A 13,283-nucleotide genomic window follows, 5' to 3' on the forward strand; every position below is an offset into this window, starting at 1 on the left:
CTGTATTTGCCACATGATGGAAAATCGTCTGCACACATGTCTGTCTCCCTCCAATTTGTCAGCTCATAGTGGGCAGGAACCATGGCTTTGAACTTCTTTGATTCTCTGGGTCCTAGCAGTGTCCGGTGGTAGGAGAATTCCACTAAGAGTTTGCTGGATCCATTGCCACTGTTAAGGCAAGGAGAGCCGTCTTCTATTATAGGGCAGCCTTGGCACCGTATTGCACACCAAAATGGAAACAACACAGTAAGTGAGGGAATGACTCCATGTGTAGGCCTTGTAGTTTGTCAAGTCCTTGATTAGTCACTTACTCCTGAAAGGCATTTGCTGATGTTTATTATGATTGCAATGTGTAAGGCAGTAATTCAAGTGAAAGAATCATGAAGGACCTCTCTTGTGATCACTCATTTTAAGGTCTTGACGTGGATTATGGGGTGAAAAGCTCTGCGGTTCCTGACCTCTACAGAACACTTTGACCACAAGGGCACTCTCCTCCCTAAAAGATGGTGTGTTGAAGGTGGATTTCTGACAAGAACCTCTTGTCTTTCATCGCCTTCAAGTCTCCAGCTTGTTTTGTAGAAGACCCTGAATGCCAGCTGCCCTCCACGGGAATACCTCCACAGAAAAGGGGGGGATTCTTCCCACCACACCATGGCCTGTGTAGATGCCCTCGTCCATGAATATGGACTGAAGGACAGAGAATGAGCAGAACACCCACTGACACTCAGGGATCCTAACAGTGGAATCGAACTCTCCTCCAAAATGAAAACAACACAGAATGGTGATGAGTTCTGATTGATATCTAATGTATGTCATCTATGACTTCGAAGGCAAACACAGCATTCCTTGGAAGAGGTCTGCCCTTGAAAGGGGTTAGAGCAGAGTGGGTCCCACTGCTTATACTTAAAAAGCTGTAGCACAAGAATTAAAGAAAAGCAGGCAGGATGGCAAGCCGAGTTCTCCTTTCTCCCCTGTGTGTATGTCCAGGGCTGGGGTGAAGGAGGGTTTTATATTCACTTGGGAATCTAGGACTACCTACTCCCGGTGGGTGCCTATGGTCTATGAGTTTGGAAGTTAAAGGGAGAAAAAATGAATTGGCATCATTTCGAGTAGGTCCAAGTCAATGAAACATTTGAGGGTCTAATGATTCTTGACTTACGTGGAGGGCATGAGTAATATTAGTTTCTTCTTTCTTGTCCATCACACACATGCCTCCATCAATTTATTATGCATTTAAATTGTACATCAGCTCCTCCTTCCAAAGGACTAACGGTAGCTCTGCACAATGGAATCCCTTTCCCTCTTTTGATCGGTGCGCAGCCCCACAGCTTCCTTGCCTCAATGAAGCCGCAGTCTGGGGCTTCCGAGGGGAGCCAGCTGAACTGGCAAGGGCCCATCCTGCCACTGTGCGCATGTACCACAGCCATTTGCATTTTTCTAATTTTGGATTCCTGCTTCAATAGGCGCATTGGACATATCTTGGCAGCGCACCCCCGTATTCATGCATGAAGGTGCCTAGTCCCAGGTTGACTAATCCACTCGTCTAAATTACATGTGTAGGGTGACCGTGGGATTTCCTGACCGTGTTCAGCTCGCTGCAGCTCTCTGACTTTTTCAACATCTCAAGTTGCGTGAAGCATATGTTAGAATGAATCGACCGCCTTCTGCTGCTAGGGTTTGGCTCTCTCTGCTTCCAGAGAACTTCTGAGTGGGAAAATGGAATACGCACTCAGTATGCAAGATCTTTTTCTCTCAGCTGGACTTGAAGCAGAGAAGACAAGGAGGTTGAACCTGACTGTGGCTGACTGTGGCCCAGCTGCAGGAATCTGAAAGAGAAAGGAAGGGAAGGCAAGGAGGCATACTAATCGAAGATTCTCCATAGGGTTGCGATGGGATTTCAAGGGCTTCCACCCAAAAGAGTCGTCTGCCATGTGTTCATTGTTTCCTTTACTAAGGAGGGACATGGACCATTACAACAGAAATTCAAACTTGAACTGTAAAGATCTGTGTGATAGGATAGCTCTCCGTCGCCAGTTTCGTGAGGATTGAGTCAGGCAGCACCCTGAGCTCTTTCCACCACAGACATGTGCACTCCCTGGTTCCCATGTGGACTGAGAGACTGGAGAGTTCAGGAAAATACAGCAGCCTCTGATGGGCAACACGGCTGGGACCCATCCTAGGGGCGAAGACTGGAGGAACCACACAATAAGGAGAACAGCAGATACCCTGGGACATAATTCAGCACAAGCAAAGAAGAGGTCTGCATGGTAAGCAAGCAGGGGCTTGAGGCTGGGGAGGTCTGGCGGCTCTGGCTCTCAGTAGAGGCTCTCTGTGGCCCTGGGCCTTATTCAGGCACCCGGGGGACTGTATTTGTCCTGGAGAGAAAGTGCTCTAAGTCTCTTGCTTTTACAGTTCCAGACTGTGCAGATCCTTGGCCTCTAAAGTTATGACCCTTTGGGGTTCAGTTAACCTAAGCCCGAACTTCCAATAAGAAGCTTTCACCTTCTCCTTGTGGTCTTAAAGTAACGGGAGCAGCAGTGACCATGACCAGCTCAAAGCACTGGGACCTGGGGTCAGGACAATGAGGACAATGATGCAAACTGTCCTCACCCATGGGTAAGAACTGAGGCATTTGGATTATACCTGGAAGAAATCATTAAGCATACTCATTAAGTACTCTAAGTGCTATGAAGGCTCATATACTTTCCTGCCCGAGACTGAGAGGGAACCCAAGGTACAAGAAGGAAGATATGGGAAGAGGGGAATGGTTAGAAAAAGGAAGGCTAAGTCCTTTTTAAAGAGCTCACTCATATGTGGAAAAAAATTACGGCTGCCTTGAACTCACAGTCAAGTCCAGAGATCTCAGTCCACTAACAGGAAGAATCCGGAAGGATCCAGAGTCCAAAGGACAGCACAAACATGGCTTTATAACCCCTTGCCTTCTGGTCTAGTTCCAAGTTCTTCTCTCACAGGGGCCAGAAGTTCCCTCAGCCTTCTTTCCTTCTTTTCCTGCCTCAAGCACAGCAGAGGCATGTGGATCAAACATCAACAGGGAATGGAGGTCTCTTGAAAGCCGAGATCCCAGCCTCCTTCCCCCACCCAGTTCCCCGACAGCTGGCAGCCGAGTAGACACTCTCTGGGAGGAGCTGGAAGAACTTCTCTGGGAATCTGAGAGCCCACGATGAAGTCCTGCTGAGGGAAGGCCTTGGAGTGTCTGTGTGTGGGAATCAGGGCTCTCAGTCCCACTTCTGGCCATAATATCTTACCGCATCAGTCCATACAGGCTGCCTGTGCCCAGTGAGGGCTCCATACCATCTGAAGTATGTTATTTTGACTAATTCATGGGTATGCTAAACCCATAACCAGAAATATGAGTAGCATAAAGTACATGTGCCCCCAATCCCATCTAAGGCCAACATATAGGATTCACTCTGCGTAAACCCCCGAATTTTAGTGGCTGAATGATGTGTGTTGCCAGTGCAGGGCACATGTTGTCCCTCTACTCTCCTAACCCGGGAAGGCCTAGACTGGCCAGAGGCTCTGGATCACGTTTCCGTGAGACCTCTTACACCACATCCAGGCCACGGTGACAGTTGTGGTTCTTCCTGGAAACGAGAAAGAACCCCCACCTAGGGGACTAGTAAGCTATTGAAGACACCACAGAGAAGTGAAGGCACTGTGGCCTTTTAACCCAACCCTGTGGTATGCGGTGAACTAATAAAGAAGGTCTAGTTTACATAGATTAGATAACACCGCACGGTGTTTCTGAAGGGCTCTCTCTGATTGATTTTCACATTATTGCGTAAGGCCAATGGAGTAAATAAATGTCTTAGCTCTCCATTGTCCACACAAAGGCCCAGCCAAGTGAACTGAGCTGGAAGCTCTCAGTGGACAAGCCCTTCCAGCTGAGTCATCCTACACTGGTATTTCCCAAACCATGCACGGAGTAGGGCACCCTGGGGTACCATGGGTGAACTCACCAGAGTCCTGTGGGAAATTTTGAATTTTCAAATGAAACAGCAATTTTTATTTCTCACCATGCAGACTACAACTATTCAGTTCTTTGGACCAAACTATTTAGTAAACAGAACAAAGGGGAATTTCTTTGGGTCTAGTGAATAAATAACAGACTTCAGGGGAGCCATGGACAATAAAGCTTGGAAACACATACCCTACATGAAGTTCCCGGTTGGTGTGCTTATCTCACTCATCAGAGCTACCAATAATCTTTTTCTCATTGTTCTTAAAAATGAGCAGACAGGGCACCTGGGTGGCTCAGTGCCTTGTTACTCTGCCTTTGGCTCAGGTTGTGATCTCAGGGTCCTGGGATCGAGTCGCGCTGCATTGGGCTCTCTGCTCAGCAGGGAGCCTGCTTCCTCCTCTCTCTCTCTGCCTGCCTCTCTGCCTACTTGTGATCTCTGTCTCTCTGTCAAATAAATAAATAAATAAATAAATAAAATCTTTAAAAAAAAAAAAAAAAAGAGCAGATAACTGAGCATATCAGGTAAGGAAAGTTCCTAACAGGAGATACAGAGAAAACACACACACACACACAAAGAGAGAAGGGGGAAAAAAGTAACTTGGGCAAAACAGAGACTCTAGGTAGGAGGAAATTTCAGTGAAGGAATCAAGGAAGGAAGGAAGGAAGAAGGGAAGAAAAGAAAAAGGGAGGAAGGAGAGAGGAAAAAATGAATCAAGAGGTTTCCAAGGGTCAAAAAAGAATCAAGGTGTTTCCTTTCTCTATGCAAGGCAGTCCTTTGTTAATATTACACACATATATCCAATCACATTTACTAAAGTACAGATAATCTCTGTTGCAAAATCCTGAAAAATCCTGACCATCACCAATACATCTCTCAATATTTCAGCCAGTCCCCGACACCCAAGCTCACCCTGTCAGGCTTAACAGATAATTAACTGAGACTTATATTCTACCAATTTCTGGGATGCATCCAAAGGCACTGATAATGACCTTTTTATATTCTCTGCTGTACTCTTGGATGTCAATTAAAATCCTAACTATCTAGGGAGGGCTCCTGCAACATATGTACACCTCCCAATACAAATCTTGGTCTCTGGGTCTTATTTAAGCCTTCCGTATAATTCCACAGGTAAAAAAGAAACTACAAACAATCAGCAATTCATAGCCATATGAACATAAATAACATTCTTAAAATCAAATATGCCTCTGCCATGTCAAACTACTGCCATCATTTTATTTTAGTATTCCATTTTTATAGATTAAACACTGTCTATCAGGCAATTATGGGTATATTTTTGTGTTCTAACAAAAAAAACTAATGTCTATAAGAGGGTCATTTTGCTATTTAGTTTTCACATAGAATTGGACTAAATCATGGCAATTAGTGTAACGGAAATGTTTATAGCAATCTCCGATGGCAGATCCACTAATGTAATGATTTAGCTCAAGCCCAGTAAAACATGAACATGTATCATTAGGATGAATTGGAATCAAAAGCAAAGCAACTTTTTGCTTACAGTAATTCAACATACATCATCTCATCAGCAATGCCAACTATAAAATTAAGGATATACAATTAGTCAATCAGACGGTTCCTGAATTAATTAATTAAGCAAAGAAAATCAGCAAGCAAAGACAGGACTACATCCAACAACATGCTTCCCCCTCTTGGAGCAATTCTTTCCATTAATTTTGATCTAGTTATTCAATAAATCACAAGATAAATCTTCCCCAGATGGCATTAGTGATTAGGACACCTCCCAGATCAACCTTTGCAAAATTCCTACATTTGTAGTCACCACTTCGGTTTCTCATAAATTCACCCCCCAAGAGGTGACTTGGCTTTGTTTCTACATCTGAGAATTATTTGTTTTGTTGTCTGTCTGGCAAAGCTACACCTCTAATACTCCTCAAGGTTTCATTCAATAGCTGCCAACAGAACTATGCTAAGAAATGGGGTTAAACGTATTCCTGTGTTAGGAGGAGTCAGAAGGAATTCAGTAAACTCGAGGCTTAGATTTCAAAACAAGGAGTGTTACTGAAAATAAAGAAGAACATTTTGTAATGATATAAAAAGAATTGTAAAATGTCAGTAGTGGGATCTAGGTGCTTGGTATTATCAGTGTTCACTGTAGCAGTCTTTCAAACTTTTGGAAATTTTCAAAATATGATGTTGGGAAATATGTTCAGTTACGATGCATGACAGCAACAGCAACAGCACAGAAGACAGAGGTGGTCAATGAAGTTAAATTGTCCTTACACAGCCAAGGAAGTCATAAGAGTAAAATCCACAGTAGAATCAAATAAGACACCTATTTTCTAATTTGGGGGGAAAGCACTAACAGAGTAATAGAACACACATAACAAACTAATCGGGTGGGGGATGGGAATAATAAAAACTTCTCAATCTCAACGCAAACAAGAAAGGAGAAAGACTGTAGAACAGCTGGGTTAATTAGAAAACAAATAACACAAGGTAAGGTATAAACCCAAGTATATGAGTATTTATACTAAAAAATAACTAAATGATGAAAGGACAAAGTTGGTCTGGCTTGATTTTTTTTTATCATTATTCTGCTTAAAAGGACACACTTTATTTTTTTTTTTAAGATTTTATTTATTTGACAGACAGAGATCACAAATAGGCAGAGAGGCAGGCAGAGACAGAGAGAGGAGGGAAGCAGGCTCACCGCTGAGCAGAGAGCCCGATGTGGGACTCGATTCCAGGACCCTGGGATCATGACCTGAGCCAAAGGCAGAGCTTTAACCCACTGAGCCATCCAGGTGCCCCAAAAGACATGCTTTAAATAACAAGGGCACATATGGCCATCAGTTAAGGAATGAAGAAAGGGACACTAGACAAACAATAACCAAATTGAAAACTATTCTAGTATCTGTCAAAGTAGGCATTAGTACAATGAGCATTAACTGTTGTAAAGATCATCCCATAACTGTGAAAGGATTAATTCACTAGAAAGATATAATGAATTAAAAATATATGTCTCTACTATGATAGCCTCAAAATACATAAAGCCAGGAACTGGACATAGTAAAGAGAAATAGATTGTGAGAGCTCTGAGGAGCTAACAGAAGAAAGAAAGAAAGAAAAAGAAAGAAAGAAAGAAAGAAAGAGAAAGAGAGAAAGAAAGGGAAAGAAAGAAAGAAAAAAAGAGTATGGATAGAGAGGATTCAAACAACATGATTAAACCATCTGACTTACCTAGAGGACAGTGTAGCCAACAACAGCAGAATACTTATATATACTTTTTAGGTGCACATGGACGACTTACTAAAAATTTACATTTGCCTGACTGTAAACACATCAAACTAATTTTGAGAAGATTGAAATGGTGCACAGCATGTCCTCTAACCATGATGGAATTAACCTAGAAATAAATTATAAAAAGATACATTTTAAAATCCCCAAATACTTAGACCTTAACACAAATACTGTGGCTCAAAGGAGAAATCACAGTGAAATTAGGAAACATTTTGAATCAAAATGATAAAAATGTGACACATCACAATTTGTAAGATACAATTAGAGCACACTTACAAGAAGTATCATATTGCAACTTTTTATAATGTAACAACTATCAGGACAAAGTGAATTTTGGGTGAAGATAGATGAATAGACTGAAGGAACATAATGGAGTCCAGAAACAGATCTACCCATAACCCATCACCTGATTTATGACCCAAAGCGCCCCAGTGCGGTAAAAAAGAATCGTCTTTCCAATAATGGTCAATTGGAAATCCATATGAAAAAATTAATTAAAATGGATTGTAGTTGAAAAAGGAAAAAAAAAAGCAGCTTGGGATAAAAAGACTCTGCATGGGAAGAAACTTCAGTGAAGGAAGAAAGGAGGGAAGAAGAGGGGGGAGGAATTTGAAGAAGTTAAGGAATTTGCCTATAGATACAGTGTTTGATCTACAAAAATGGAATTCTAAAATAAAATGATGGCAGTAGTTTGACAGGAAGGAGGCATATTTGATTTTAAAAATGTTATCATTGGGCATCTGGGTGACTCAGTCGGTTAAACGTCTACCTGCAGCTCAGGTCTTGATCCCCGGTCCTAGGGTCACGCCCAGCATTGCGCTCCCTGCTCAGCAGGAAGCCTACTTCTTCCTCTGCTCCTCCTCCCACTCGTTCTCTCAATCTCTTTCTCTTTCGCTCTCAAATAAATAAATAAAATCTTGGAAAGAAAAGAATGTTATCATTTATGTTCATACAGTCGTGAGTTGCTGTGAGTGTTGTTGCTTGTTTACCTGTGGAGTTATACTGAAGACTTTAAATAAGGTCCAGGTTTTGTGTTGGGAGGTGCACATATGCGGCAGGAGTGCTCCCTAGATAGCTGTAGAGCTAAATGTAAAAATTAGCAATTAAGTTTCATCTGGAAGACAGCATAGTAGAATACCTTCATGGTCTTGTAGACATAAACGAAAAGCAAAAATGAAAAAGAAAAAGACTGACACATCATACTAGGAAAGAATTATTATTATATAAAACTGACAAAAGAGAGTTTGATGCTATATTGTGAAAAACTAGTTACAAAACCATAACCTTATTATAATCCCAATTTTTAAGACTATATTTATATGACGTCCTATATGTGCAAATGAAAAAGGCTAATCACAAAAATGCTAATAGTAGTTATCTCAGTGTGGCAGGTGTGGGTAATTTTTATTTTCCTCTTTATATTTTTCTATATTTAATGTTGCTCACATGGACATATATTATTTTTATAATCACTCAAAATAATATTTAATTCCTGCTGTGGTATGAATGTTTGTGTGTTCCCTAAATTCGTCTGGGGAAATCCTAATGCCCTAAGTGATGGTATTAGTAGGTGGAGCCTTTAGGAGATTAGCTTAAATCAGGAGAGGTAAGCCCTCATGAATAGGATTAGCACCTTGTAAAAAGAGGCCCCAGAGATCTGCAGCCCCTCTACTATGTGGTGACACAGCGAGAAGGTTCCTGTTAGGAGCCAGGAAGAGCGCCCTCACCAGAAGACCAGCACGCTGGTGCCTTGATCTTGAATTTCCAGCCTCCAGAACTGTGAGAAATGAATTTCGGTGGTATCTTGTTAGAGCAGACCGAAAGGACCAAGGCAATCTCCCTTTAAAAAGCATTAATTTTACTGACCTAAAACTGCATTGTTAATCACATTTTTAAAAACTGAAGACTTCCTTACTGCTGAAAGAACACATGAGCAGGTCACAACAAGCGGCTCAAATTTGGTTTAGGAAAGCAGTCTCGGGCGCCTGGGTGGCTCAGTGGGTTAAGCCGCTGCCTTCGGCTCAGGTCATGATCCCAGGGTCCTGGGATCGAGTCCCGCATCGGGCTCTCTGCTCAGCGGGGAGCCTGCTTCCCTCTCTCTCTCTCTGCCTGCCTCTCTGCCTACTTGTGATCTCTGTCTGTCAAATAAATAAATAAAATCTTTAAAAAAAAAAAAAAAAAAAAAAAAAGGAAAGCAGTCTCTACAGGCATTTTTCAATTTTTAATTTGCCCAAGGTCACACCGTTGGTAAATAATTGAGCTGAGATCTGAACCCAGCACGGACCCTCCCTATAGCTCTAACCCCTCCTGGGAAACAGAACCGTGAGCCTCAGACCCCTCGCTCTTCCATCTCTGTACTGCCCCACCAGCAACGAGAACACTGAAGCCGACAGGGCTCTATGGCGTCACTGAATGCCAGAATTCCAGAGGAAAACATGACTGAACAGTTTCCCAGCCAGGTGTTTGTAAAGAGGGGTTGGGCGGGGGCTGGGGGTGGGGTGGGGAGGGTGGATACTAAGGCAGGGATAGGATGTGTAAATGATGTAATGGGAGTTATGGTTTAAGACTCTATTACCAAGAGGATGCCTGGGGCACTCAGGTGGTTAAGCGTCTGCCTTCAGCTTGGGTCATGATCACCTGGTCGCAGGATCGAGTCCCACATTTGGCTCCCTGCTCAACAGGGAGCCTGCTTCTCCCTCTGCCTCCGTCTCTCTCCCTGTCTGTGCACACGCACGCACACTCTCTCTCTCTCTCACTCAAATGAATAAATATAATCTTTAAAAAAAAAAAAAAAGGATTCTATTACCAAGGAATGGGAGCCTCCAATTTGCATACCATGGGCAACCCATTCACTGTGTGTTTACATCTCCTGGAGTTTATGGCAGCCTTACAATGTGTAAATAAGAGAAAATAATGCAAGGGTACATCATGGAACACTTCGCAATTATTTGCTTATCCTAAAAACATGCAACAAGCAGATAAGAGAATAAAGAACAAAGAAAACATAATTTAACTTGGGGTGCCTGTTGGATGCAGGTTCTTGGTGTTTGATGCCAAAATAAGGAAGTGGCTGTGTCCAAAGTTATTGCAGGCCACTTTCTCAGGCATTAAAAGAAGTCCAGAGCTGACAAGAGCTCTCTGCATTGAGGACAAATGACCAGGACCTCTATTCTCAGACTTGCACAGAGTCTCCTCAAGTGAGGGTCATGATATGGGAGGACCATGGGACACCTCCGTCCCAGTTTAAAAAAGCCACCTGCCCCCACACAGCATAGTGACTTCCTGGACCCTGTGTCACTATCTGGCTTTTAACACTTTCCACCTGTCTTTGGGTTTATTTCTCCATCTTGTAGCTTTCTGAATTAATCAGGTGATAATTATATTATCATTTTGGTTGCTATTTGCCTTGTTTGTGTAAAATAAATAACATTTAATTGCCTAAGAAATAAGTACATCCTGGTTGTACTTATTACACCAATAATGCGTAATAATGCCAAACATACCACGTCCTCTTTGGCTACCAGCCCCATCCCACCACCACCATCAACATGACCCCAGTTCATTGCCCTGCAATCCATCTGATATGTGTCCTCCTAAGTCTTTCTCAATATATTTAAAGGACAGATGTATGTGTAAATACACACCGTAATTATATGGTGATATCTTTCACACAAATGGTGTCATGTCATGATCTATCCCCTTAAAAATCTGTCTTGGCAGTCTCTCACCGACAGTACATACAACTCTATCCCTTCCCTGCTAACTCCTACATAGCTACAACTGCTGCCGAGCCTGTGGTACCCTACCTTGTTTAACCACACCCCACCACTTCCAGCTTTCCACGCTCACAAACAACGCAATGAATGGTCTTGTATGTAAAACTTGGGGCAAACGTCCAAGTCTTTCTCTGGGACAAAAGTCTGTAGGTGGAACAGTTATAAATTATAACAGCTCCACCAAAAATATCATTCACACCCTCACCAGTCATAAACGAGAGAGTGTGTCCGCCCCAGTCCTTACCACTACTGGACAGTATTGGTTTTCCGGTAAACCCAGTGGACAAAAATGGTGTTTCCCTGTTTTAATTTTCATCTCCCTGAGTCTTAGGGAGGGTGAGCAGTAATTTTTAAATGCCTCTTTATAGTTTCCTATATTCCAGTCTACTACTTGGATAAATTTGGTTTTGGGGGGATTTTTTGTTTGTTGTTGTTGTTGTTATTGTTGTTGTTTTTGAGAGAGAGAGTCGGGGGAGGGGCAGAAGGAGAGAGAGAAGCCCTCACAATCTCCACGTTGCGCCCAGAGCCTAATACAGGGCTCAATTTCACAATCCTGAGATCATGACCTAAGCCGAAATCAAGAGTAGGTTGCGTAACTGACTGAGCCACCCAGGAGCCCCAAGTTTGTTTTTTCCAGTTAAATCCATAAGTCATCTGAAGTTTATTTTAACTGCATGTTTTGATAGGAGGAAAAGCCCTAATATTATTTATTTATTATAATCGGGCAGTCAATAATCTGCCCATCATTTATTAAAGATTTCCCTTTTTCCATAGTGTTTTAAAATTCCATCTTAAACCTATATAAATCTCTATTTCTCCTGAGTCAGCTCTGGAATCCAGTCTCTTCTGCTCATCTATTCCTAAGTCAGATACTATTTTAATTACTAAGCTTAAATGTATGTTTAAGGTCTAATAGGGTGACATTGGCTATTTTATACATTTTCTTCTTCAGATGAGTTTCAGAGACAGCATGACAAATTTCTCAAGAAAATTCCATTAGGATTTATGTAGGTTTCCTTTTCTGTCATTTGACAAAGTTTTATAGTTCATATAAAATCTTACACGGTTCTTCTTTGATTTCTAAGTTCTGTTTTGGTTTTGTTTCTTAGCTGAGCACATATTTGAATTCACATCTGATGTGATTTCACTGCATTGTCAATCAACTACTACCTTAACCACCACACAAACAAAATCATCATTTTTGCCAGGTAGTCTCCACAACTTGTTTCATCATCATTAATATGCTGTTCACTTTCCTGGATCTACATTTTGCAATTAATTTGGTCTGTAAACAAATAATAGGATAATTCATAAGAATATTACCAGTTTCTTGACTGTGGTGAGTGATGGACAGACCTGTTTCCTATACCAAATTCCTTCTATACTGGGCCCCCCACCTTGTTTCAAATAAAGCAGCAAAGCTTTCACTATTTCACACACAGGGGTTTTATATACAATTTCCTTTGAAAGCAAACTCCCCTGATGAAAAAAAAAAAAAACTTTTTGTTTTGAAAAATCACTGTCTTGCAGTATGAAACTCTAGAGACAACAGGCCATTTGTTCAAGGTTGGAACAAACTCAAGACTTTTACTAAAAAAAAACCGCCATCTGGGCCTGCAGAAACCCTTGGGACTCATTTCCTTGTAGAGGTTCACGGTCTACAACCTACTATGTCTCCTCAGCCTGCTACACTGCACTTTACCTACCATCACCCATTCTCTTAATTGCCAAAGTGTAATGATCAGCCTTCACTCAGCAGTGGAGACTTCGAACATTCTGAGTCTTCCTCAGAGACTCTAGTCTTTTCATCTGTGCCTACCAAAAATTGGCTGCAACTAATGACATTTAGAAAAACTGCCTGAAGACTTGCTAATCTATACACTTACCAAAGACTCTCAAATTCTATCCCTGGATGGGATTCAACAGTCAGAAGGATAAATATCAGGACCTTGTGAATTCAGCTCTGACAGAAATCACTTTTACTCAATGAAACATTGTGCTCTGGTTTTGATTTAAAGTCATTCCAGAAGTCATGAGCCAATGAATCAATGAGGGTATGAAAGAATAATTAAACTGAAAGAGAATCAGTTTGCAAAGTAAGAAACTATAGTTTTGTCACTGTAGACAGCTTTATTTAAAAGTGTATTAGAGGGGAGCTTGGGTGGCTCAGTAGGTTAAGCATCTGCCTTCGGCTCAGGTCATGATCCCAGAGTCCTAAGATCGAGCCCTGTACCAGGCTCCCTGC

This window comes from Mustela nigripes, chromosome 3 (assembly GCF_022355385.1).
Source record: "Mustela nigripes isolate SB6536 chromosome 3, MUSNIG.SB6536, whole genome shotgun sequence".
NCBI lineage: Eukaryota > Metazoa > Chordata > Mammalia > Carnivora > Mustelidae > Mustela > Mustela nigripes.